General features: G+C 44.0%; 1 pseudogene; it reads left to right on the top strand.

Moving 5' to 3' along the window:
- Positions 1–224: 224 nt before the first annotated feature.
- On the top strand, positions 225–1,268 carry LOC145454856 (large subunit ribosomal RNA; annotated as a pseudogene).
- The last annotated feature ends 22,013 nt before the right edge of the window (positions 1,269–23,281 follow it).

The raw sequence follows: 23,281 nt of genomic DNA, 5'->3' as shown, positions 1-23,281 counted from the left end.
AGCACATAAGTGGGAATGTCACTTCGGACGGTGTCGAGGGTTTGGCTAGTAAGATTAAGCGCCGTCTCAAAATGGGGCTTCCAACCCCCTAAGTGATTGACTTCCACTATGACTAGCCAAATACCTCGTCATCTAATTAGTGACGCGCATGAATGGATTAACGAGATTCCCTCTGTCCCTGTCTGCTATCTGGCGAAACCACAGCCAAGGGAACGGGCTTGGCGGAATTAGCGGGGAAAGAAGACCCTGTTGAGCTTGACTCTAGTCCGACTTTGTGAAGAGACACGAGAGGCGTAGGATAAGTGGGAGGCGCCGCGAGGCGCCGCCGGTGAAATACCACTACTCTGGTCGTTTTTTCGCTCATTCAGTGAGGCGGGAGCGAGCCGGCGCTAAGCCGCCGGCCTACGATTTTGGCCTTAAGCCCGCGGTCCCCGCGCCGCGGGCGACCCGCTCTGAAGACAGCGTCAGGCGGGGAGTTTGACTGGGGCGGTACATCTGTCAAAGAGTAACGCAGGTGTCCTAAGGCGAGCTCGGCGAGGACGGAAACCTCGCGTGGAGCAAAAGGGCAAAAGCTCGCTTGATCCGGATTTTCAGTACGAATACGGACCGCGAAAGCGCGGCCTATCGATCCTTCAGCGCTCGCGAGTTTCGAGCTGGAGGTGTCAGAAAAGTTACCACAGGGATAACTGGCTTGTGGCAGCCAAGCGTTCATAGCGACGTTGCTTTTTGATCCTTCGATGTCGGCTCTTCCTATCATTGCGAAGCAGAATTCGCCAAGCGTTGGATTGTTCACCCACAAATAGGGAACGTGAGCTGGGTTTAGACCGTCGTGAGACAGGTTAGTTTTACCCTACTGATGAAGCGTTGTCGCGACAGTAATTCTGCTCAGTACGAGAGGAACCGCAGATTCAGACATTTGGTTCATGCGCTCGGCTGACAAGCCGATGGCGCGAAGCTACCATCTGGGGGATTACGACTGAACGCCTCTAAGTCGGAATCCCGCCTGAGTAGCGACGATGTCCCGGGTGCCTCGAGGCGAGCGAGGCGCGGCTAGGCGCCGCCTTCGCGGGCGGCGCCGACGGAGCCTGTGGCGGTCGACCCTTTGCCGGGCCCGTAAACTCGGGCCGGCCGAGACGACGGTAGCACTTTTCGCGCGGGCGAGGTGCCGGATCATTCGCAGACGACCTAGTTTAAGATCGGGGTGTCGTACCCGCTAGAGCAGTTTCTCGCTGCGATGCGTTGAAAGTCATCCCCGAGATCTACGATCTGTGCCCGGGCCGCCTCCGGGCGTGCCCGGGCGCTTTTTTCTCGACGCCTCCGCCTCGCGTCGCGTGGGCCGTCGCCGGAGCGCGGTGCCGCCCTCGAAAAACGACAGAGTCCTGGCCGGGGCGACGGCCTCAGCGCTGACATATATTTGGTATAAGTTCTCCAAAAGCTGCGAAAGTCACATGACATTCTGTGGCCGGCCACAGAATAGATCTGAGCTCGCTGTGTTTCATCGAGATACTTTGATCGGTCAATATGCGGTCATTTAGCCTGTTTTCTTGTTTCCATTACTAAATACCGTAATCACAGTATCCGATCGAAACAATTAGGGTATCAAAGAACCATTAATATGTGGAAAATACTCTTAGGTTCAGAAAAGCTGTGAAATCCAAATAACATTCTGTGGCCGGCCACAGAGCAGCGCGCAGCTTGCTGTGGCCGGTGCTTCCCCCGATCTGATAGGGCATGTAGTTGCAATCTTGCAAACAATTCCATAGTTTGTTATCTTTCGTATAGCTCAGGGGCGGGCAACTTCTCCAGTCGGCGGGCCGGATATAGGAAAGCTAAGTTCTTGGCGGGCCGGATTCCTGAATCGATACATTATTCGACCATTTGTCCACATATACAAGGAATAAATCGTACTTAATGAAGGTATTTTAAAGACAGCAATGTCGGTTCAAAGCCATTTCTCGCCGATAATGAGGAAGACACTGTGGATTTGAGAATAGCATTGCCATACATGCACCGCCATGTCTGCTTCTCTCTGATCAATCAACACGCGGTGCAATCCTTAATTCAAGGCGTTCGATAAGCCCGGTACCCCAAATTTACCAAGATATCAATTCATTAGAGAGAGAGAGAGAGAGAGTCTTTGTTTTCATCAAACCAAAATACATAACAATGCGGCAGTGATGGTGGTACAGAAAATATGCATTCACAGTATTCGGTATTAGATAGGAATGATCGATAAAACCGTGAAGGTCATCTAGTCAGGTCACACCAGCATCAAACAGGTACACTTGACTATGAACAGTCTGGCTAGGGTTGAGTAAGTGACGAGATAGCGTCCGTCGTTGCTCAACTGTGTGGACTAATTATAATCTCAATATTGAATTCATGTGCCCCGCGTCGTCTACCGAAATTTTAAAAGTGGCCCGCAACCCCTGGCATGAGCGGTGCCTTGCAAAAGCCTAGAAGTGTGCCGCGCTACAAGTCGGCGGTTACGGAATCAAAAATAAGAAATATCAGCCTGGTGTAAATGACCATTCTAGTCGACAAACACCATGATTACGACAAACGACATTAGGGTTGAGTACATCGTAAATGCCGATAAAGCAAAGTCTTCTTGCTTCGACGAAGTTACACATAAGTTCCACTCTCTCACGCTGCGCATACACGTATATAATAACATACAATCATTGAAATTTGACCTAGTAAGCAAGTAGTGGGGAATCTCGCAGACTGGGGCCGCGGGCCACATTATCATGTAAGACGAAAACTGTCCGCGGGCCGGACAAAATCCGTTCGCGAGCCGGATCCGGCCCGCGGGCCGTATGTTGCCCGCCCCTGGTATAGCTGAATAGCTGTGAATTGGATAATGCCGGGCTGATAGAATCCTTCCTTTCTGTATCAGGTCTATGATGAGTCCGCGATATACGGTCAATATATACAATGATACATATTTGATTATCGTAATGCTATACATACGACGTTCAAGATCCTCAACATCAATGGAACTTGCACTCATATTGTTGCACGATGAGAATTGTGTCGATGAATCTATGAATATTTCTATGCTGTAGCAGCACTTGAACTTGACACACTGCAGTTGTGCTGCAGATGTGAATAAAGGCAACGATGTAGCCTAATAACATACCGGTACTCTTGGTAATATGTGGAGCTCTGTTCCCAGAAATTTGATTTTGGTCACGTTTCCGATCCCATATAATTTATATATATATTTATCCACATAGGTGCCGTTCTTCCAGGTTGAAGCAAATAATGTACAAATGAGATGCATGTCGCATTGTCGCAGTCACTATCGATGCCATGTATGTCAGAGGATATACTTGATCACTTGGGTGCAAGGATCATTTTGTATCGCATGTCGTTATTAGATCAAGCTGCTAACCGATGTGGTGGACATACGAAGTGAATGTTACATAGTTATATTACTGTTATAATAATAGATAACTCCAGATACTTTGTGTCATCTAATGCAGCACCATCGATCGATGCGTCTTCAAATGCGGAGACATACATAGATCGATGAAATAATACCCATGCCAAGCCTGCGTATTGACCAATAGGCATGATATTTTTGTGGTTGATGCAGGTAACAATGGAATGTGTCCCCGATCAATGTCCAGGGAGCAATCTTGATGACAGAGACAAGCTCCAATCGTTCATTATAGTTCGACATCTGAATGCAGTACAAATACCTATCGCCGTGTAAAAGTGCATCTGATTTCTCGTGCCCCTTGGTGTCTTCTGTGAAAAGCATGTATCGGACACATTGCCAGTGGCGGCTCGTGACAATATCGGGTGGTGGGGCAAGGGCTGCAAGCGACTTTTTATCAAGATGACGTCACAATGGCGTTTTCCAACGTAAACAAGTAACTTGGTGGTACGGACTACGGTAACACGAACTTCTCGACAACAGTGATTTTAACGTATGTGCCGCGAGAGGTCTGCCGGTGAGCTGTGACTTGAAGTGTGTTAACTGCGTAAACGGCGTACGGAACAAAGATTCGACACGGTTCATGTTCGCACTGTACCTGACTAATTATCTGCAGAAATGGAAATGACTATAACTCGAGAGATTGCGTAAGCCTAACTGGAAAGGTCAACGAGTTCGGACACATACGCAATTGTTATCTCATAGATTGGACATGTCATATTGAGTCCAAAACATAATTCTGAAAAACTACGGATAGCAGCCTCGGAAATCTGGTCCCGGTACAGTATAGGAGATTTTGGCCTTGAGGCTGGAGACTGTCACACGACACATACGGCTTACGGTCTAGTGTCTATATGTCTGCTGCAAAATCGCCTTTGGAAAATATATTACCGAATAAATACGTGGATGAAAGTCGAAAACTTGGTACACTGTTACATGAAATCACCGAGAAGTAGCCTCATGACCGTTTTCGGTATGGTTCACTGTCAAAATTAATACGAACAGACCAACTCCGAATTTTGCGTAAAATTTACTGAGGAATAGGCTGATCAAGCGATCAGCTGTTAGCCGCCATCGAAAACGAAACAGCTATCGTCGAGTCTGCTCTCATTCGACTTAGGAAACGAAATTACCACTAACATAATTCAGTGACAAACTTGAAACTTGGTACAGCGCTCGATACTAACATTAAGACTCACCGTACCAAATGTCATGACCAATCTCGGTATGGAACATCGTCAAAATCAATGGACACCAATACCGGCTTTTGAGTAAAATCTGTTTGCGATACATGACGGATCAGCACACACTCAACATCGGAAACGGAATTACTACCCTAAACTTTGAGTAGAAACCCTGAAACTTAGGACAGTGTTAAATACCACCATCACGACATGACATACCAAGTTTCAAGAATTATCATGGAGTGAAACACCATCAAAATTGACCTATACCAGCAAAGATCGACTCAACGCATATGACGGTGACCGAGTTCAGATATAGATACGATTGTTACATCACACCTTAAGGGCAACTAGGCTATGTTGCCCGGTTGCTCGGTAATTTTATGAATAGGATAGAGTAAATCACCGTTTCTTTATTGTGCGCGGCTTTGAGAGAATAGACAGTAAAAGCTTGTTATGAGCGCTACCGGGGCATGCCCCGGCTAGGCATTCGCAAAGCGAAAACACGGAAGAGAATTCGATTTTCGCAGAGACTTCGCTATATAGGGGCATTTACAAGCGAAAGGACAAGAAGAATGCGATTTTCGCTGTGATTTCGGTGCGTTTATAAATGGTAAAGAATTGGTATTGAACAGAATTTATGTGGGGCAATGCCCCAGTTGCCCTATAGGACGAGCCGCCACTGGTCAGTAGACCCCTATTGTGGAATTAGGCCGGTATGCTGTGGAATATTTTATTCGCCAATTTATGCAACAGGGAAATTCTTCATGCTACGCGCGATTCTATGTGAATGGGCTTTTTGATTTTAATATAGGTAGCCTACCATCAGAAATTGTGTAGAAAATGGACAGGGGCTACAAGAAATCTTATTAGAAGCACAAGGGGTACGATAGCTAGAAAGGTTAAGAAATAATGCTATTACTATGGCTAGGGTTATTGATATGTTCCAATAATAATCGAAAGCAAAATCCAATGCTGATTTAATTTGACTTTGGCAATGACAGTAACAACAGCCTACTTATCACGACTATATCTAATCCTGGATTAGGATACACCGCTCAAATGCTCTGATATCAGATCAATCTTCAGGAGCTTTTAAAGTATTCTACATAAAATTGTGGCACGTCAGAGGTCCACTAGCAGCAATATTATAACCCGACAGTTTTACGATGTCACAAATCATGATCCACCCTCTCGCATGATGTCTATAACTCATTATTTTAACACGAAACAATTTTATTCAAATCTTTGAAAATGTGATTTGTTCCGTGTCAAGCATGCATAGTACAATAGTATTACATTTTCACGATGTTTGTGGAATGCCTGTCTGTCAAGCTCCCGTCAAATAAGACCTACTTGTAAATTATACATTGAATATCCCTTATCGTCTCCAAAAATGGCGACTACCGTATTGTATCAAGCTGACTTCTTCTGATTTTCAACTGACATCAAACAAGAACACCAAGTGGATCAATATCTTATTTGTGACGTTAAAAAATCACTCATTTTCCTGAAAGGACAAAACATAAACGATAAACAAACCAGAACTACGACAAACAAAACAGGCGACCGCCACCGCGTCACTCGACATATTGAGCCCTGCGCCATACCATGTGCAGGGTGCACTACGAAATAATCAAGGTGGTGAACGATGAGCCATAAAGAAAAATCCACCGCGACATGGCCGGCCCTGTGACCAATTGGAAACCGTCAAGGTACATTACAGAGGGTCACAATAATTGATGAGAGGTGGACGTGAAACGAAATAAATCAAATTGTGAAAAAGACATCATGACAGTTCTAAACGACACAACTTACGAATGTCACGTTCATAGATTCCACACGCAGTACGAACCTTTACCCTCCTGACCAGCCCATTACGATCAGGGAACACATGTTCAATAACACCTTTGGGCCATCTACCACGGGGAACAGTAGTGTCGTTAAGCAAAACAATATCGCCAACCCTAAAGTTGGGTTGTACTTTCAGCCATTTCGAGCGTGCCTGTAATTGCGGTAGATATTCTTTAAGCCAACGGCCCCAGAACAGATCAAGCTTATGTTGTACATATTTCCAGTTTTTTGCGTACTCATCAGCTTTGTTGAATACATGTGAGGGTAGTGATGGATCTAGTCTACCCAATAGAATTGAATTCGGCGTCAAACACTGTAAATCACCAATATTATTTGAGACAGGAGTAAGCGGTCTGTCATTCAAAATGCGAGCGACCCCATAGAGCAGAGCAGACAAGGTATTGTCATAATAAGGGGCATTATTGTTCAATCCATGGAGAATACATTTACAACTTTGCACAATCCGCTCTACTGTACCTTGAAAATGAGGAGCAAGGGCAGGAGAAAAATGCCACTGAATATTTTTAGCAGCCAATGCACTGGCAATTGACTCTACATTCAAGTTTGCAATGGATTTTCCCAACTCTTTCTGGGCACCTACAAATGCGGTACCATTGTCACTGAACATGTGAGCTGGTCTGCCACGAACATCAATAAATTTGGAAAATGCCATTAGGAAGGCCGATGACTCAAGAGAGTCCACCACCTCCAAATGTACAGCTCTTGTGCATAAACATGTAAACACACAGCCATAGCGTTTCACTTGGCTGCGATTACGACGACAAATAAGGGGACCAAAGTAGTCAACCATTGTATAATGAAACACATTCTTGCCGGGCGTAATTCTGCATTTTGGGAGGTCTGCCATATACTGACAGCCGGGTGTTGCCCTTCGACACTGACAGAATAAGCATTTTTTCAGTACTTTTCGGATAGTGGTCTGACCCTTTACTACCCAGAATTTTTTGCGTATGATAGACAGGACGTGGAGAGTCCCACAGTAGCCATTTTCAACATGACATTGTTCAATAATCAGGCGAGTAACATGGTGGTGGGATGGTAATATCATAGGGTTCTTGGATGAGTCTGGCAAGTCTGATTGATTCAGGCGACCACCAACCAGCATTACACCATTACAAACAAATGGAATTAGTTTAGTCAATGCGTTAGGGAGACATTTTTGTCAATTGGTTCACTGGTAGGAGAACGGACAGTTAACAATGGAGTAACTTTTATGAACGATTCAGACTGACAAAGTCTTATAACTTCCCTCAGGGCAGTGTCCAATTCCTTACCAGTAAGGAATCCACGATCAGGTTTGATGCTTGGATCATCAGGAGAGCCTTTAGACTTCCAGTGTAAAATTGCACGTAAGCGTTGGATCCACGCGGTCGAACGAACAAGTCTGTTCAATGATGAGAAACTTTCCAGATAAACAGCCATTGTATCGTGAGCAATGGCGATGTCAGAGGCACAGATGATTTCTCTGTGAAATTCAGTTTGAGATAACTCACACTCCTGATATGTGCTATGCATCCATGAGCGAGGTGGTTGGAGAAGGAATTCAGGGCCATGAAACCAAACTTTGGCACGTTTCAACTGATCCGGCTTAAGACCACGAGAGCCAATATCTGCTGGGTTCAAGGCAGATTCAACATGATTCCATTGATCAAACCGTGTCAGCGCACGGATTTTTAAGAGTCTCTCGTGAACAAAGGTATGGAACCGTGACGACGTACTCTTTATGCATTGAAGTACTGCCGTGCTGTCTGTCCAATAATGAACAGAATCGATCTTGTAATCGACGTCTTTGAGAATTGCTCTTGAAAGTTTGACGCTACTGAGCGCAGCCGTCAGTTCCAACCGAGTTATGCTAGGAGCATTCTTCGGTGTGACTCGAGAGATCCCCCTGACAAAGGTCAAATGAATTTTGCCATTAGCATCTTCAAATCGGAAGTAGCTACAAGCAGAATATCCTATATTACTTGCATCAGCAAAATTATGCAGTTGAATGTTGACAGGAATAAAATCCGGGGGTTTATAGCGTCGAGGGAATGATAAGTCTTCCAGGTTTTTCAAACCTTCTGTCCATTTCACCCATCTGGATTTGAGTGTACTCTCCACCGGGGCATCCCACTCAAGATTGAGACGTGTAGATTCTTGTAAGATAAGCTTTGCTGGGAGGAGAAACGGCGCAAGGTGGCTAAAGGGGGTGTATACTTGAGCAATCTGGCTCGCAATACCGCGTCTCGTGATAGGTTTAGGTGAAAGTTTTGTACTGACTTGGATGGTATCTTTAGCAACATTCCAAATCACGCCAAGCGTGCTTTCTGAATTAGAATTTTCAAAATCAAGATTCACAAATTTTGGTGCTCGATCAGACTCTGGAATTTGAGACATGATTCTGGCATCATTACTGACAAATTTTGTAAGGTTGAATCCATAATTAGCAAAGAGCGAGCGAAGTTGTTTGATAGTTTCATTACAAAGCTCAACAGTCTCTTGACTGGAAACGCAGTCATCAACGTACATGTTTTTTAGGATACAATCCAAGGTTGCAGCGTCAGCATTAGTACCGTTGAGGGCAACGATTTGACGAAGACAAAACTGCGCAATAGCAGGAGAGCACGTGCTCCCAAAAACGTGAGAAGTCATTTGGAAATCAACAATGTTTCCACGAATGTCATTGTCCTCAAATCACAGGAATCTGAGACTGTCCGAGTCCCCAGGGTATGTCTGGATCCGAGAAAACATTTGTGCCCAATCTGCTGCCCACGCATATCTGTGCATTCGAAATCGAGATAACACTCCAATGAGGGAGGAATTTATATCCGGCCCGCTTAGTAATTGGCTATTCAAGCTTTTTCCCGCAAACTTGCGGCTGGCATCAAACACAATTCTCATTTTTTTCTGCTTTGTGTTGAAGTGGATCAAGTAGAAAGTACGGTTCGTTGGAGGAAGTATGTCCGACGGCATAGCCTGAGCATACCCCCTTGACAGATAGTCATTAATTTTATCGTTGTACTTCTGAAAAAATTGAGGATCTTTCATAAATTTGGTTCGTTGAGTTTCCAGAGACTTTACAGCAGCTTCCCTGTTTGGAGGTAAAGCGACGTCGTCTGATTTCCAAAGCATCCCGACTTGAAAGCGTCCATTTGTTATGCGTGAAGTTTTCTTCATAATATCAATGGCTTGTTCGTCTTCGACAGAGCGATGAATTTCATATGGATCACAATTAAGATCAGGAAAATCAGCATTACATGCAGAACACATTGGTAATGCTGGAGGAACAAAATGTTTCCTGAAATTATCATCAATAACAGAAATCTTGTTATTGCAATCAAGAAAATAACTTCAGTAGAGTCGACATTTGTTCGAAGGGTTTTGTCAGAACCACCCAAACACCAGCCAAATACAGTGTGTTCAGCACCAGGCAAATTATCTCGGGGTCTGATAACTTCATCTGCCGGGTAGCACATAAGAACTTGTCTACCAGTAATAAGGTCAACATCATTTATATCAATAAGCGGTATATACAGTTCTTTCAGGTGTGAGCATTGTGCAACGGTTTCTGCATTTGGGGTATGACTTTCGACATCAGGAAAGTGGCGAGTAGCCAATACATCATTCAAGTTGATGACTGTACTTTCCCCAATCCCTTGAACAGAGATGGACACAAATTCAGACTGGCTGGGAAGGGTACTTGCGGCAGTATTCATCAAGCACTTAACTGGCTCACCACTAATCCCCAATTTGTCTAGTAAACGATAAGTACATAGACAGTTGGTAGCCCCAGAATCGAGGAATGCATGAGTGGTAATCCTGATAGAGGATGCTCTACAGGTGATTACCACAGGTACTACAGACAAACGAACTGGGCAACTTCTCTCCCCGATCGAGGGAAATAGAGGCATCATTGTGTTGTTGCTGGCAACAACATTGGATTTAGGATATACTTGACGTTTAAATGCGTCATGTAATAACGAGCTATGAAGATAGCCACACCCATCAACTCTACAGCGATATGACGATGGGCAAGAATTGTGATCATGTCCATAGGATAAACAATTACGGCATACCAGGCTCTCTTCCACGAGTCGTCTACAGACATCCTACGGAAGGTATCACAGTAGAAGAGAGGATGGGGGCCTCGACATAGGATGCAAGAGGAGTGCGGCTTCTTTTCGACGGCATCTTGATCTGTCGAGCTTGAAGCCATGGCAGATGTGGCATTCACCTTTATTGTAGTCTTGCGCAGATTCTTCGAGTACTTCTTGCTGTGAAGATCATTAATGAACCGACCCAATGGTGACCGAGCCAATGATGTTTCTCTTTTGACAAACTTCACGAAATCTTTGAAATTTGGATCGATGCCGGCTTCAACCTGCTCGACATGCTTTGCGAGAAAACGGTTCAAAAATGAAATGGGATATCTACTCAAGATACCGTGAAAAACACCAGTTGCATTCACTTGGGATATTGAATCACATTGTTCGAGGACCCGTTTGGCAGCTTGTAGCTGGTCGGATGCCTCTATAAGCATTTGTAAATTTGTAGTATCGACTGGTGTTTCATCAGTCAATTGTCCAATAAATGCTGCTACAACATAGGATGTGCGACCATAGTTGTCGTACAAGACATCTCGAGCATATTTATAAGCGGCATCATCTTGCCTCCCAATGCGGCAGCACTCTAGCGCCGAGCGGGCTTTTCCCGTGCAAAGACTTATCAACTTATTTAGTTTGGTTCTTGCAGAGTGCCTTTCATTAGGATCAACACATCCTCGGGATCAAATGAACAATCAAATTCATTGGTGAACCTATGGTAATCAAGGGGATCGCCATATGGTAATCAAGGGGATCGCCATTGAAGCTACTTACTAATTTGAATAGTTTGTAGGTCAAAACCGCGTTTCACCGATCCCAACATGCCACCCCACGGGTTCATTCTACTATCAGTGAAGACTGGTACCTGGTGAGTTACAGGCAGAGAAGGTGGAATTATGGGATTTTGTGGCGGGTGCAGTAGCTCACTATGGTTGGCGTTAGCGGCTGCAGAATGCGGAAAACTATGACAAGGCATTTCACACGGTTGAAAGCCTGGCTAAAATGGATTGCATTAGCCGGCCCATTATGAGTGGCCGAGTACTGGCCATTATATGACATATTCTTTTTTTCTAATATACGGCTCTCCGTATCCGCCGGCGTTTGGCGGCCCTCTCTTAGGTTAGGGCCGCCTCCCGCCGGGGTCTTTTACATTTTTTATTTTATTTTTTTATTTTTATTTTTTCCAAACTTAGGGTTCAAACAGTTTATAAACATAATTTAAAGGTTTCTTCTTGTTTATTTTACTCTTATTTGCGTACTCTTGTTTCTAGATAGCTGTTTTTGTAGTTGGTATGTACCTTATTACAACCAACTACTCCAACATCAAAAGAGTGTAGTGTATTCCAGACTTCCGTTTGCGGATCAGAGATTGACCGCCGGAAGCGAGTGGTTTAGTGGCTTTCTGTCGAGCCCCCCCTCCCCCCCTGAGGGGATTTTTTCACTTTTTTTCTCTGTGGTGTTTGTTAGATTAACCAAACTCTCGTTTGGAACCCTAGTTGGTCTAATATTGTGTTTTCTTTTCGGTCTAATATTGTGTTTTCTTTTCGATTTACGATATTTCTTCTAGATATAGTATTATTTTTTCAACCCATTCGCGTATTTCCGGGTTCGGTGTTATTCTCTCGAGTCTTTTTTTCATTTTTTTCAGGGTTTTCTTTTCAATGTCCTCACGATCTACTCTTTCGTTGTTAATGTCGAGCGATATTTTCGTGTTTATGGTTTTTCTCTTTAGGATTGATGTTAATATCCAATTAATTTTATTTTTTTCATTATTGTACATAATTGCGTCGTTTGACAACGTAAGTTGTAGTGCGCATTCTATATTTTTTCTGATCTTTTTAATATATGTGCATTCCGTGATCAGATGTTTTGCATTATCATTTTTCGCTCCGCAGAATTTGCAGTTTAAAAGCAGCGGTTTGTTATATTTGGTGTGTGTCATATTTCTATTTCGCTTTTTTTCACCAAATATATACCCTTCTATTGCAATTCTGTAGTTTATTTCCAATTCTTTGTTTGTGATGACGGTTTGGCCCTTGTATTTCGTTTTCCAGATTTTTGACCATTTTGCCTCGGTACCATTTTCTAATCTAATAGTTGGGTTATTTGCTCTCAGTTTTTGGATTTCTGTGTACAATTTTCTGTGTGTTATTTCTCCCCATTCTTCTTCCGTCAGTTCCAGCTTATTTGTTATGTTCAAGGTATCTATCCAATTTTTGGGGGTCGGGTATTTGTGTGCTTCTGAGTTGTTATATAATTTACTGTTAATCCCTTTAAGTTTGGTACCAAGTTCATAGATGGCATGTTTGTGCCATATTTCTGTTGGGGTATCAAGGTTTTTTAGAATTGCAATTTTTTCTGCTTGGCAGGTTTGGATTTTCCCTATTACATCAGGGAATCCGATCCCGCCTTTTTCTTTGTTTGCGATGAGCGTTTTCCTCGCAATATATTCCATTTTCTGTGGATGCCACAGAAATTCGAAGTATAGTTTTTCGATGTTTTTAATATCCTCTTTGAGCGGTGTTATTACTCTGGCATTGTACAATATCTGGCTTGACGCGAGGGAGTTTAGGAATTGTAAGTTTCCCTGTCCATGTCAAATTCCTGTTTCGGTAGGCGTAAAATATACGTTTCAATTTGGCTATTCTCTCTTTCCAGGTTTCTTTATTTTGATTTTTACCGTAATATTGTCCGAGTATTTTTATCATATCTTTTTTTTTACTTTCTAATTCCGGGATTCGAGTTCTATGTTTTTTCGGGTTAATATGTAGAATCTCGGTTTTTTCGGTGTTAAGTCTCTGTCCCGTTGCGCGTTCGAATTTGCCAAATTCACTTAATATTTGTTTTACGTCCTTTTCGCAGGTTAAGTAACAGGTTATGTCGTCAGCGTATTGCTGAATTTTGATTTTCGTTTTGCCGATGTTAAATGGCTTTATTTTGTCGTCGTTTTCAATTTTTCTTGACAGGGGGTCACTGCTGATGGCGTAGAGCGCCATACTCAGCGGACACCCCTGTCTGATTCCACGTTCTATTTTGATGTGATTCGTAAGTGCTCCATTGACTTGGATCTTGCTGGAGGCGTTTTCATAGATTTCTCGTATTATGCGTGTCAGGTTGTTGGGTAGTTGGTATGCTCCCAAGATTTTGAAGAGGTATTCGTGATGAATCCTATCAAAAGCCTTTTCCTGGTCCAAGTTCATGACCAGGAGTTCTTTATGTTTTTCTTGGGCATATTCTATTACCGCTTGGGTATTTCTTAGGACGTCGGTTATCTGCCGTTCTTTTATAGCGCATTTTTGTGTGTGGTGGATAAGGTTTGGTAAGATGGGTTTGAGCCTGTTCGATATGATTCCGGTTAATATTTTGTAGTCTGTATTCAAGAGAGTTATTGGCCGCCAGTTTTTTAATTTCTTTGGTTCTCCTTTTTTGTATAGTAGTGTTGTAATACCCGTTGTCCATGATTTACATAGTCCACCAAACATATATGCATTATTAATAACCTCCGTCAGTTCTTTTTTAAGAATGTTCCAATATGTCGCATAGTATTCTTTGGACAGCCCGTCAGAGCCGGGAGTCTTTCTATTCTCCATGTTTTGGATCGCGTGTCGAACTTCTGCCTCGTCAATTTGGCTTTCCAGCTGGGCTCTTTCTTCTTCACTTATGTGAAGGCCACTTATATTTTCTAGGTAGTCGTCTTGGAGCTTGGAGTCCTCTTGCTTTGACATCCCCCACAGATTTTTATAGAAATCTTCCACTGCGCGCATAGTTTCTATACTATTTTTCGTTTCTACTACCGATTCGTTCACTAAAGTTGTAAAGATTTTACTTTCTTTGCGTTGCTTTAGTTTATCGTAGAAGTACTTGGTGGGTTTTTCATTCTCTTCGATGTCATGCAACTTGTGCAGTATGCATTGGTATCTTATGTTTTCTTCTTCTGTTTTTTTGAGTTTTTTTGCTTCTTCGTAGGTGTTTTGGTCCCCACTGGTGTTTTGTAGTGTTTTTGCGATATTTTCTTGTATCGCTTGTTTTTCTTTATTTGCCGCGATTCGTTTGTGCTTATTAGTCTCCCCATTTCTTTTTTGTAATGGTCCCACCATTCATAGATATCCTCGAAGATTGATTTGTCCTGGACACATCTTTCGTGTAGGTTTTCTATCTGTTTCCGTAGGCTATCATCTGCGTATTTTCTGGTGTCGTTTTTCCAGATTCCCTTGCCCCATCTGCTCTGCCTTGGTTTCATTCTTACGTAGATCTTTTGTAAGAAGATGTGGTCAGAGACGAAGTTTAGTTTGTGTTCGCATGACTTAACTCGGCTCAGGAATCTTTCTGATACATAGATGTTATCGACTCTTCTGGATTGTTGGTGTTTTATGACTGTGTACAGCCTGGTTCTTGGGTTTCTCCACCTCCAGATATCTCTAATTTTATGTATATCAGTGAAAAATTTCCATATCTTAGCAGCTGGCGTCATGGTGAAGTTTGTGTTGTTTTTCGCATCTATTTTTTCGGTGACGATGTTATAGTCTCCGCAGATGATGGCATCGTTAGGTTTCTTTTCAATTTCGTTTATGAGTTCTTGATACAACTCTGTTTGATGCCTCCCTACATCGGGTGGACCGTAGATGTTGTAGAGGTTTGTTTCCTCTCCGGTTTCTCTGTCTATTAGGGTTAGTAGCTGCACCCTGTCTTCTCTGATTATCTTGTGTGTCAAATGGTATTGGTTTTCTAAGTCTTTTTTAACTAGCATCGCGGTTCCTTTGTAGTATAACTTCTTTTTTTCTGCCGTGTCTACCCACTTTTGTTTTAGGCCTATATGGTTCGAATAGTATAAGAGGTTGTTTTGATTTGCCCATTTCTGGACTTTTTGTGTGTCTACTCTGTGTGTTTCCGTGAGGCACATGATGTTTGTGTGCTTTTCTGTTTTTATTAGACTTTTGATTTTGTGCCAGTGGGTAGACATTCCATTTACATTCAGAGATATTATATCTAAATCGAATTCCATTTTCCTTACAGAGTGAGGGGAGACTTTTTCGCTTTAGGGCACGTTTCTATTTCTCATCGCTATGGTCTGGCTTTGCCAGCTTTCGTCTGGCTCTGCCTGCCGTTGGCGATGTCGGACTACGAGCGTCCTTGCTTCTTTTGTTTGGCGAGTAATGTGTTTTGCTAAAGAATTCCTTTTCTGTGAAGCTACTAACTTCGAATCTTTGTCTAAGTATCGAGGTTTGGTTGGCTCTGTCTTTGTTTAATATACGTTTTTGTTGGTTACTGCTTGTGCTTGTTTGCGTTTCATCATCACTTGTGATGATTTTTAGTTCTTCGTCCGATTTGCTTTCGTTGTCTGCTCTCTCAATGATTGTTTTGTCTAATTCGCTGTCTGCTTGTGTATCTGGTTCGCTATCTGTCTGTGATTGTTGGTCTAAGTTAAAGTAGTCTTCTACTGTTTCTTCTTCTTCGTTTTCGTCTTTATCTTCTTGTTCGGCTGTCTCCTCAACCTCTGCCTCGCTCGCTACAGGGGTTGGGCTTTTTTCTTCGTTTTCACTCACATATGGTTGGGCTGGTTCTTCCACAACCATGTCGACATGTGTTATGTTTTCGTCTACTTTTAGTATTCTACGTTGATTTGAAGGTATTTGTTCATCAGTTTTTGTTGGACATTGATCCCGTCTATGTCCTGTCTGTTTGCACAGAAAGCACGCTGTTTGATTTGGACACTGGTTCGCAGTATGTCCTCTCTGTAGACATTTGTAGCATGTCTCGCTCCCTTCATTATTTGGTGGATATACCTTGCACGGGGCTTGGCCTAGATATATGAAGGGCGGGATTTTCCCAGGTATGTAGCCTTCTATGGTTATCTGCCGATACCCGTTGTGTATGGCAGTTCCTTTATGGTATATGAGTTTTACTCCTTGTACCGTGCCGCATTGATATTGGGCTATTTTGTGGCGTATTTCGTCTTCCTCCACTTCCGTGGGGACAGCTCTAATGTTAACCTGTGCTGCAGGCGGCCTCGGCTTCTGAAAGTAAATCATTCCATTTGCTGCTAGTATTCCAAGGTGTGTTATTTCCATGAACCTTTCGCGAATTGCCTCTGTTTCTGCTTGTTGATGGAATGTAAGGTTGTATGTTGTTCTTCCAATTTGATATATTGATGATATATGGTCTTTGTATTGCCCAAGTCTGGGATCTGTGATAATGGCGTCTATCACCTCGCTTGTTTGACAGCCGAGTGGCGTCATTACATCGAGTGATCTCGGCCTGTTTCCATAGGTACGCTGATATTCACGTCCTTTTATTGCGTTTGAATAGGCCATATTGTGGCGTTTTTGTCTTTCTATGGAACTCAAAGCGAGGCGTTTCCAGACAAGCGAGAAATCGATACCGCGGTTTCGCAGACGCGCGAGGATCGTTCGATGTCTGGCGGCTGACGTCAGACAATCGAACTGAACTAAGGTTAAAGAAGTTCACTCGTCACCTCAGGAGAGAGGTGCGAGAGAAGGAAAGACTCGACAAGTCCCGACTCGAGAGAGAGAGTCAGGACTTGAAGAGAAAAGACTCCACTAGAGTTGACTCACTAAGACGAGTCAAGCTCCAGTAGAGGTAGGAACAGACTCCTTCAGACCTGACTCACGAAGACGAGTCAGGTCCAAGGAGGGAGGGGGTTAGAGTCTGAAGAAGACTCGAAGGTGAAGCGGAAATCCAACGACGATGAAGAGAAAGAAGAAGGAGAAATTAGCCTAAGTGAAAAGTTTAAACTAGGTACTCTAAATAATTACTGCTATTTACGGTAGTTGCCACAGCGGCTCTGGAACACCTGAAAATAGCCGTTAGTCGATACTTACGGGCGGTTGCAACCTTAATACAACCAAATACTCCAATTATATGACATACTTGATTGGGCGGTAACCTGAATATTGTTCCGCTCACTTGATAAGGTAGCGGCGTTAACTTGATTATGGATAGCCGGCCCAGTGTAAGATAGAAAACTGTTTCTGTAGGTAGGCACTGGAACTGACGAAACGTGGCCGGCAGAACGACGTTGGTCTTGATGTCGGCTGATTAAAACAGGCGCCACAGGTTCTTGGTGAGATGGTGATAAGTACCGATCAGTAACATGGTGATTGCTCCTTATATTAGGTTCTGGCAGCGAACATCCTTCAATACGGTGAATAGGAGGACTCCATGTTGTAAAGGTTTGAAACTGCATAGGAGTAGCTAGAGTGGGTGAAAACTCTTCCACAGGTAGTTTATCAGCAACAGCTTATGGTATTCTTTCGCTATGGGTAACATTGCTACCCAAGCCGCAGTAACTCTCTTGACTAATCGCAGAAGCTACTGAGTCAGTTTTAGACGAAGCTCTAGCTCGTTCAAGTTTGTCCTGAGCACGAAAAACATCCCACTCCAACTCTTCCAAGTTGTATTTCGATCCTGTATCCTTGTTTACAGGGATACCGGTACGCCGGCTATCGAACCTTCATAGTCCAGTCTACTCCTTGCGTCCACGATACCTCTCAAATTTATGTCGCTAGGTGGCGTACTTACTGTTTCAGCAGTAAACTTGCCATATGCGTCATCAGCAATCTTCTTAGTATACAGACATAGGTCATAAAATGACCTGATTCTTTTCAATGTTAATTCAGCAGAGTCACTGACCTCTGTCATCTTCTTCGCTTCGAGAGTAAGATAATCCAAGTGGGAACTGACTCTGTGAAATGTCTCATCGAGACTGTCTTTCGCAGCCACAACAGCAGCAGGGAGAGAAGCTCCACTCATACATTTCATGAAGTACGCATCAGCAGCGTTGAGGTCTCTTCTTAGACCCAAAATGATGTCATTGACTTTCGCATCGAAGTCTTTTGACGGAGTATCCATAATGTACCGGTAGGTAACACTCGATTTTTTTAACCTTTATCGTCTCCAAAAATGGCGACTACCGTATTGTATCAAGCTGACTTCTGATTTTCAACTGACATCAAACAAGAACACCAAGTGGATCAATATCTTATTTGTGACGTTAAAAAATCACTCATTTTCCTGAAAGGACAAAACATAAACGATAAACAAACCAGAACTACGACAAACAAAACAGGCGACCGCCACCGCGTCACTCGACATATTGAGCCCTGCGCCATACCATGTGCAGGGTGCACTACGAAATAATCAAGGTGGTGAACGATGAGCCATAAAGAAAAATCCACCGCGATATCCCTATTATTTATGCTGCGGCCCGCGGCGTCATCAAAAACTAGGAAATTGGCCCGCGAGTACATTTGAGTTTGAGACCGCAGGCTTAGAGCGTAGTCTGGTCTCACGGCCCACTCGCAGCTCACTGGCCTGATATCAGCAATGCATGCATCGTTGTCGGTCGCGTCTACGTGAGTTGCAGCACCGTAAGGTCTCACGAAATCTTTGGGAAATTGGCATTGAAAGTTCACGCCATCGTCGGTTTTCTTTTGTAAGCGCCCGCGTCCAAGTATAAGCCATCTTGACAACACCTAAAAGCGAACTCATATCTGGTTCTGCCGGACACAAATTGCGCAAGTATACGCAACGCTTTGCGATGACAAGTCGGAAAACAGCAGCTAACGTGGAATAGAGACTCGCGAAATTTAGACACGTACGACGCGACGCATGCCCTTGCCGTCAGTCAATTGTGCATCCATAGAACAACGCAACTCCTCTAGTAAGGGACGTGCGCAGGTGCGTTAAATTTACAGAATGGGCGCGTTGCGAAGGGGTCAGATGCATGACCGGTCTAGCTGCACTGGATTCTAAAACACTAGATCTGTCTCTAACTTCCAAACCCTTGACAGGCTGCCTACTTCTTTGAGTATCATAGACACCGTCCCAAATCGCCGTGTCGCAATCTGGAAAATCCGCACTGAATTTGGCTACGTCGACTTCTGCCGTTCAGCCACGCTAGGTAATGCGCATGCAAAGTGCCTCGTTGTTGAAATTCGTACCGTTAAAAGTACGTCTTGACGTTGCAGCGAGGCGAGTCGAAGTCATGTAGTAGATTTTTTCGTCACTAACTTTGATAAGTCACGAATTCTGGTGTTCTCTGCGCTGTATCTCATTCAAATCTTGATGAAATTAGTTCTAGGGAATTTGACGTGGTTTTACAGACGAGTAATATCAATGAAGATAGTTCCAATCGAGAAAATAATCGCATTATTTTAACTACGTGTACCGGTATTTGGTGAGGACCTAAAGTGTCTATTTCAGAGACCGGACCAGATCTCTGTTCATTTCATTTCATATCTACGATTAGGCTTGCCGTTTGTTCGTTTTTGCTTCCGCTTTTAGAATTCCCGTTCAAAAATACAACACTAATTTTTCGGCTTAAATCGATCCCTAGCTTGACGCAATATGTCCATTAGTTGCTCAAATGTTCATTTTAGAAATTCTGCGATATTATTTTATCTGGCAAGAGCATTTCTCTCCGTGACGCCGTGTCACGCGAGTGAGCCATCTGAAATTTTTCATTCATCCGAGAACGTGGTATGAGACGGTCGGGTTGGGTATGAGCTCATGAAACTCGTTCAATATAATTGTGGGAAAGGTATTGGATGAAGCTCGTTCAGTATAATTGTAAAAAAGGTATCAACGGCTATTTGCAGATTTGAAAGACAAAAGGTTTGGTACCACTAAGATACATCGATGTTTACCTTACTGTTGAACTAAGCTACGTCTGCGCTGTGCAGTCAGCTTACCTGACGCGCCTTGATCATAGCTTGTTGTATCGATATGCCGACGTACCTGGATAAGTTGGAAATCTTTTATTATCAGCGTCAATGCTCAATTAAAACTAACACGGGACTATCGAAAGATTCAACTACAACTGCCTGAATCTCATATACCGGCTCTCGTAGTACATTGTTCAGTAACCATTCAATTAAAACTACTTGAGGCTTTGTGCCAGCTCTCATAGCATGATACATCACTGACCCACTAAAACACAACTACTTGAGGCTCGTGTCACCTCTCGTAGTATGGGCAATGCCGTTACATTCAACTGTGCAACTACAGCAGGCTCGTGCCAGGTCTCGTAGTTAATTGAACCTACGGGCAATAACGTTACAATAAACTGCAACTACTGGAGGCTCGTGTCGGCTCCCGTAGTACATTGAACATACGGGCAATGCCGTTACATTCAACTGCAACTACTGGGTGCTGGGGGATTGTGTCAGTTCTCGTAGTACATTGAACATACTGGCAATGCCGTTACATTCAACTGCAACTACTGGAGGCTCGTGTCAGCTCTCGTAGTTAATTGAACCTACGGGCAATGCCGTTACATTCAACTGCAACTACTGGAGGCTCGTGTCAGCTCTCGTAGTTAATTGAACCTACGGGCAATGCCGTTACATTCAACTGCAACTACTGGGGGCTTGTGTCAGCTCTCGTAGTGCATAAACATACGGGCGATGCCGTTACATTCAACTGCAACTACTGGGGGCTCGTGTCAGCTCTCGTAGTACATTGAACATACAGGCAATGCCGTTACATTCAACTGCAACTACTTGAGGCTCGTGTCAGATCTCGTAGTACAATGAACATACGGGCGATGCCGTTACATTCAACTGCAACTACTGGGGGCTCGTGTCAGCTCTCGTAGTACATTGAACATACAGGCAATGCCGTTACATTCAACTGCAACTACTTGAGGCTCGTGTCAGATCTCGTAGTACAATGAACATACGGGCGATGCCATTACATTCAACTGCAACTACTGGAGGATCGTGTCAGCTGCCGTAGTACATTGAACATACGGGCAATGCCGTTACATTCAACTGCAACTACTGGGTGCTGGGGGATTGTGTCAGTTCTCGTAGTACATTGAACATACTGGCAATGCCGTTACATTCAACTGCAACTACTGGAGGCTCGTGTCAGCTCTCGTAGTTAATTGAACCTACGGGCAATGCCGTTACATTCAACTGCAACTACTGGGGGCTTGTGTCAGCTCTCGTAGTACATAAACATACGGGCGATGCCGTTACATTCAACTGCAACTACTGGAGGCTTGTGTCAGGTCTCGTAGTACATAAACATACGGGCGATGCCGTTACATTCAACTGCAACTACTGGAGGCTCGTGTCAGCTCTCGTAGTACATTGAAAATACTTTACGGGCAATGCCGTTACATTCAACTGCAACTACTGGGGGCTTGTGTCAGCTCTCGTAGTACATAAACATACAGGCGATGCCGTCACATTCAACTGCAACTACTGGAGGCTCGTGTCAGCTCTCGTAGTACATTAAACATACTGGCAATGCCGTTACATTCAACTGCAACTACTGGAGGTTCGTGTCAGCTCTCGTGGTTTATTAAACCTACGGGCAATGCCGTGAACTGCAACTACTGGGGGCTTGTGTCAGCTCTCGTAGTACATAAACATACGGGCGATGCCGTTACATTCAACTCCAACTACTGGAGGCTCGTGTCAGCTCTCGTAGTACATTGAACATACTTTACGGGCAATGCCGTTACATTCAACTGCAACTACTGGGGGCTTGTGTCAGCTCTCGTAGTACATAAACATACAGGCGATGCCGTCACATTCAACTGCAACTACTGGAGGCTCGTGTCAGCTCTCGTAGTACATTGAACATACTGGCAATGCCGTTACATTCAACTGCAACTACTGGAGGCTCGTGTCAGCTCTCGTAGTTAATTGAACCTACGGGCAATGCCGTTACATTCAACTGCAACTACTGGGGGCTTGTGTCAGCTCTCGTAGTACATAAACATACAGGCGATGCCGTCACATTCAACTGCAACTACTGGAGGCTCGTGTCAGCTCTCGTAGTACATTGAACACATACTTTATGGGCAATGCCGTTTCATTCAACTGCAACTACTGGGGGCTTGTGTCATCTCTCGTAGTACATAAACATACAGGCGATGCCGTCACATTCAACTGCAACTACTGGAGGCTCGTGTCAGCTCTCGTAGTACATTAAACATACTGGCAATGCCGTTACATTCAACTGCAACTACTGGAGGTTCGTGTCAGCTCTCGTAGTTTATTAAACCTACGGGCAATGCCGTTACATTCAACTGCAACTACTGGGGGCTCGTGTCAGCTCTCGTAGTACATTAAACATACTGGCAATGCCGTTACATTCAACTGCAACTACTGGAGGTTCGTGTCAGCTCTCGTAGTTTATTAAACCTACGGGCAATGCCGTTACATTCAACTGCAACTACTGGGGGCTTGTGTCAGCTCTCGCAGTACATAAACATACGGGCGATGCCGTGACATTCAACTGCAACTAATGGAGGCTTGTGTCAGCTCTCGTAGTACATGAACATACGGGCGATGCCGTTACATTCAACTGCAACTACTGGAGGCTCGTGTCAGCTCTCGTAGTACATTGAACACATACTTTATGGGCAATGCCGTTTCATTCAACTGCAACTACTGGGGGCTTGTGTCAGCTCTCGTAGTACATAAACATACGGGCGATGCCGTCACATTCAACTGCAACTACTGGAGGCTCGTGTCAGCTCTCGTAGTACATTAAACATACTGGCAATGCCGTTTGTACATACTGGCAATGCCGTTACATTCAACTGCAACTACTGGAGGTTCATGTCAGCTCTCGTAGTTTATTAAACCTACGGGCAATGCCGTTACATTCAACTGCAACTACTGGGGGCTTGTGTCAGCTCTCGTAGTACATAAACA

The sequence above is a fragment of the Botryllus schlosseri genome, chromosome 13 (assembly GCF_051294905.1).
Source record: "Botryllus schlosseri isolate E-star chromosome 13, Bs_hap1, whole genome shotgun sequence".
Lineage (NCBI taxonomy): Eukaryota > Metazoa > Chordata > Ascidiacea > Stolidobranchia > Styelidae > Botryllus > Botryllus schlosseri.
Note: the sequence above shows the minus strand (reverse complement) of the source record. Positions and strands in the feature narration are given on the sequence as shown.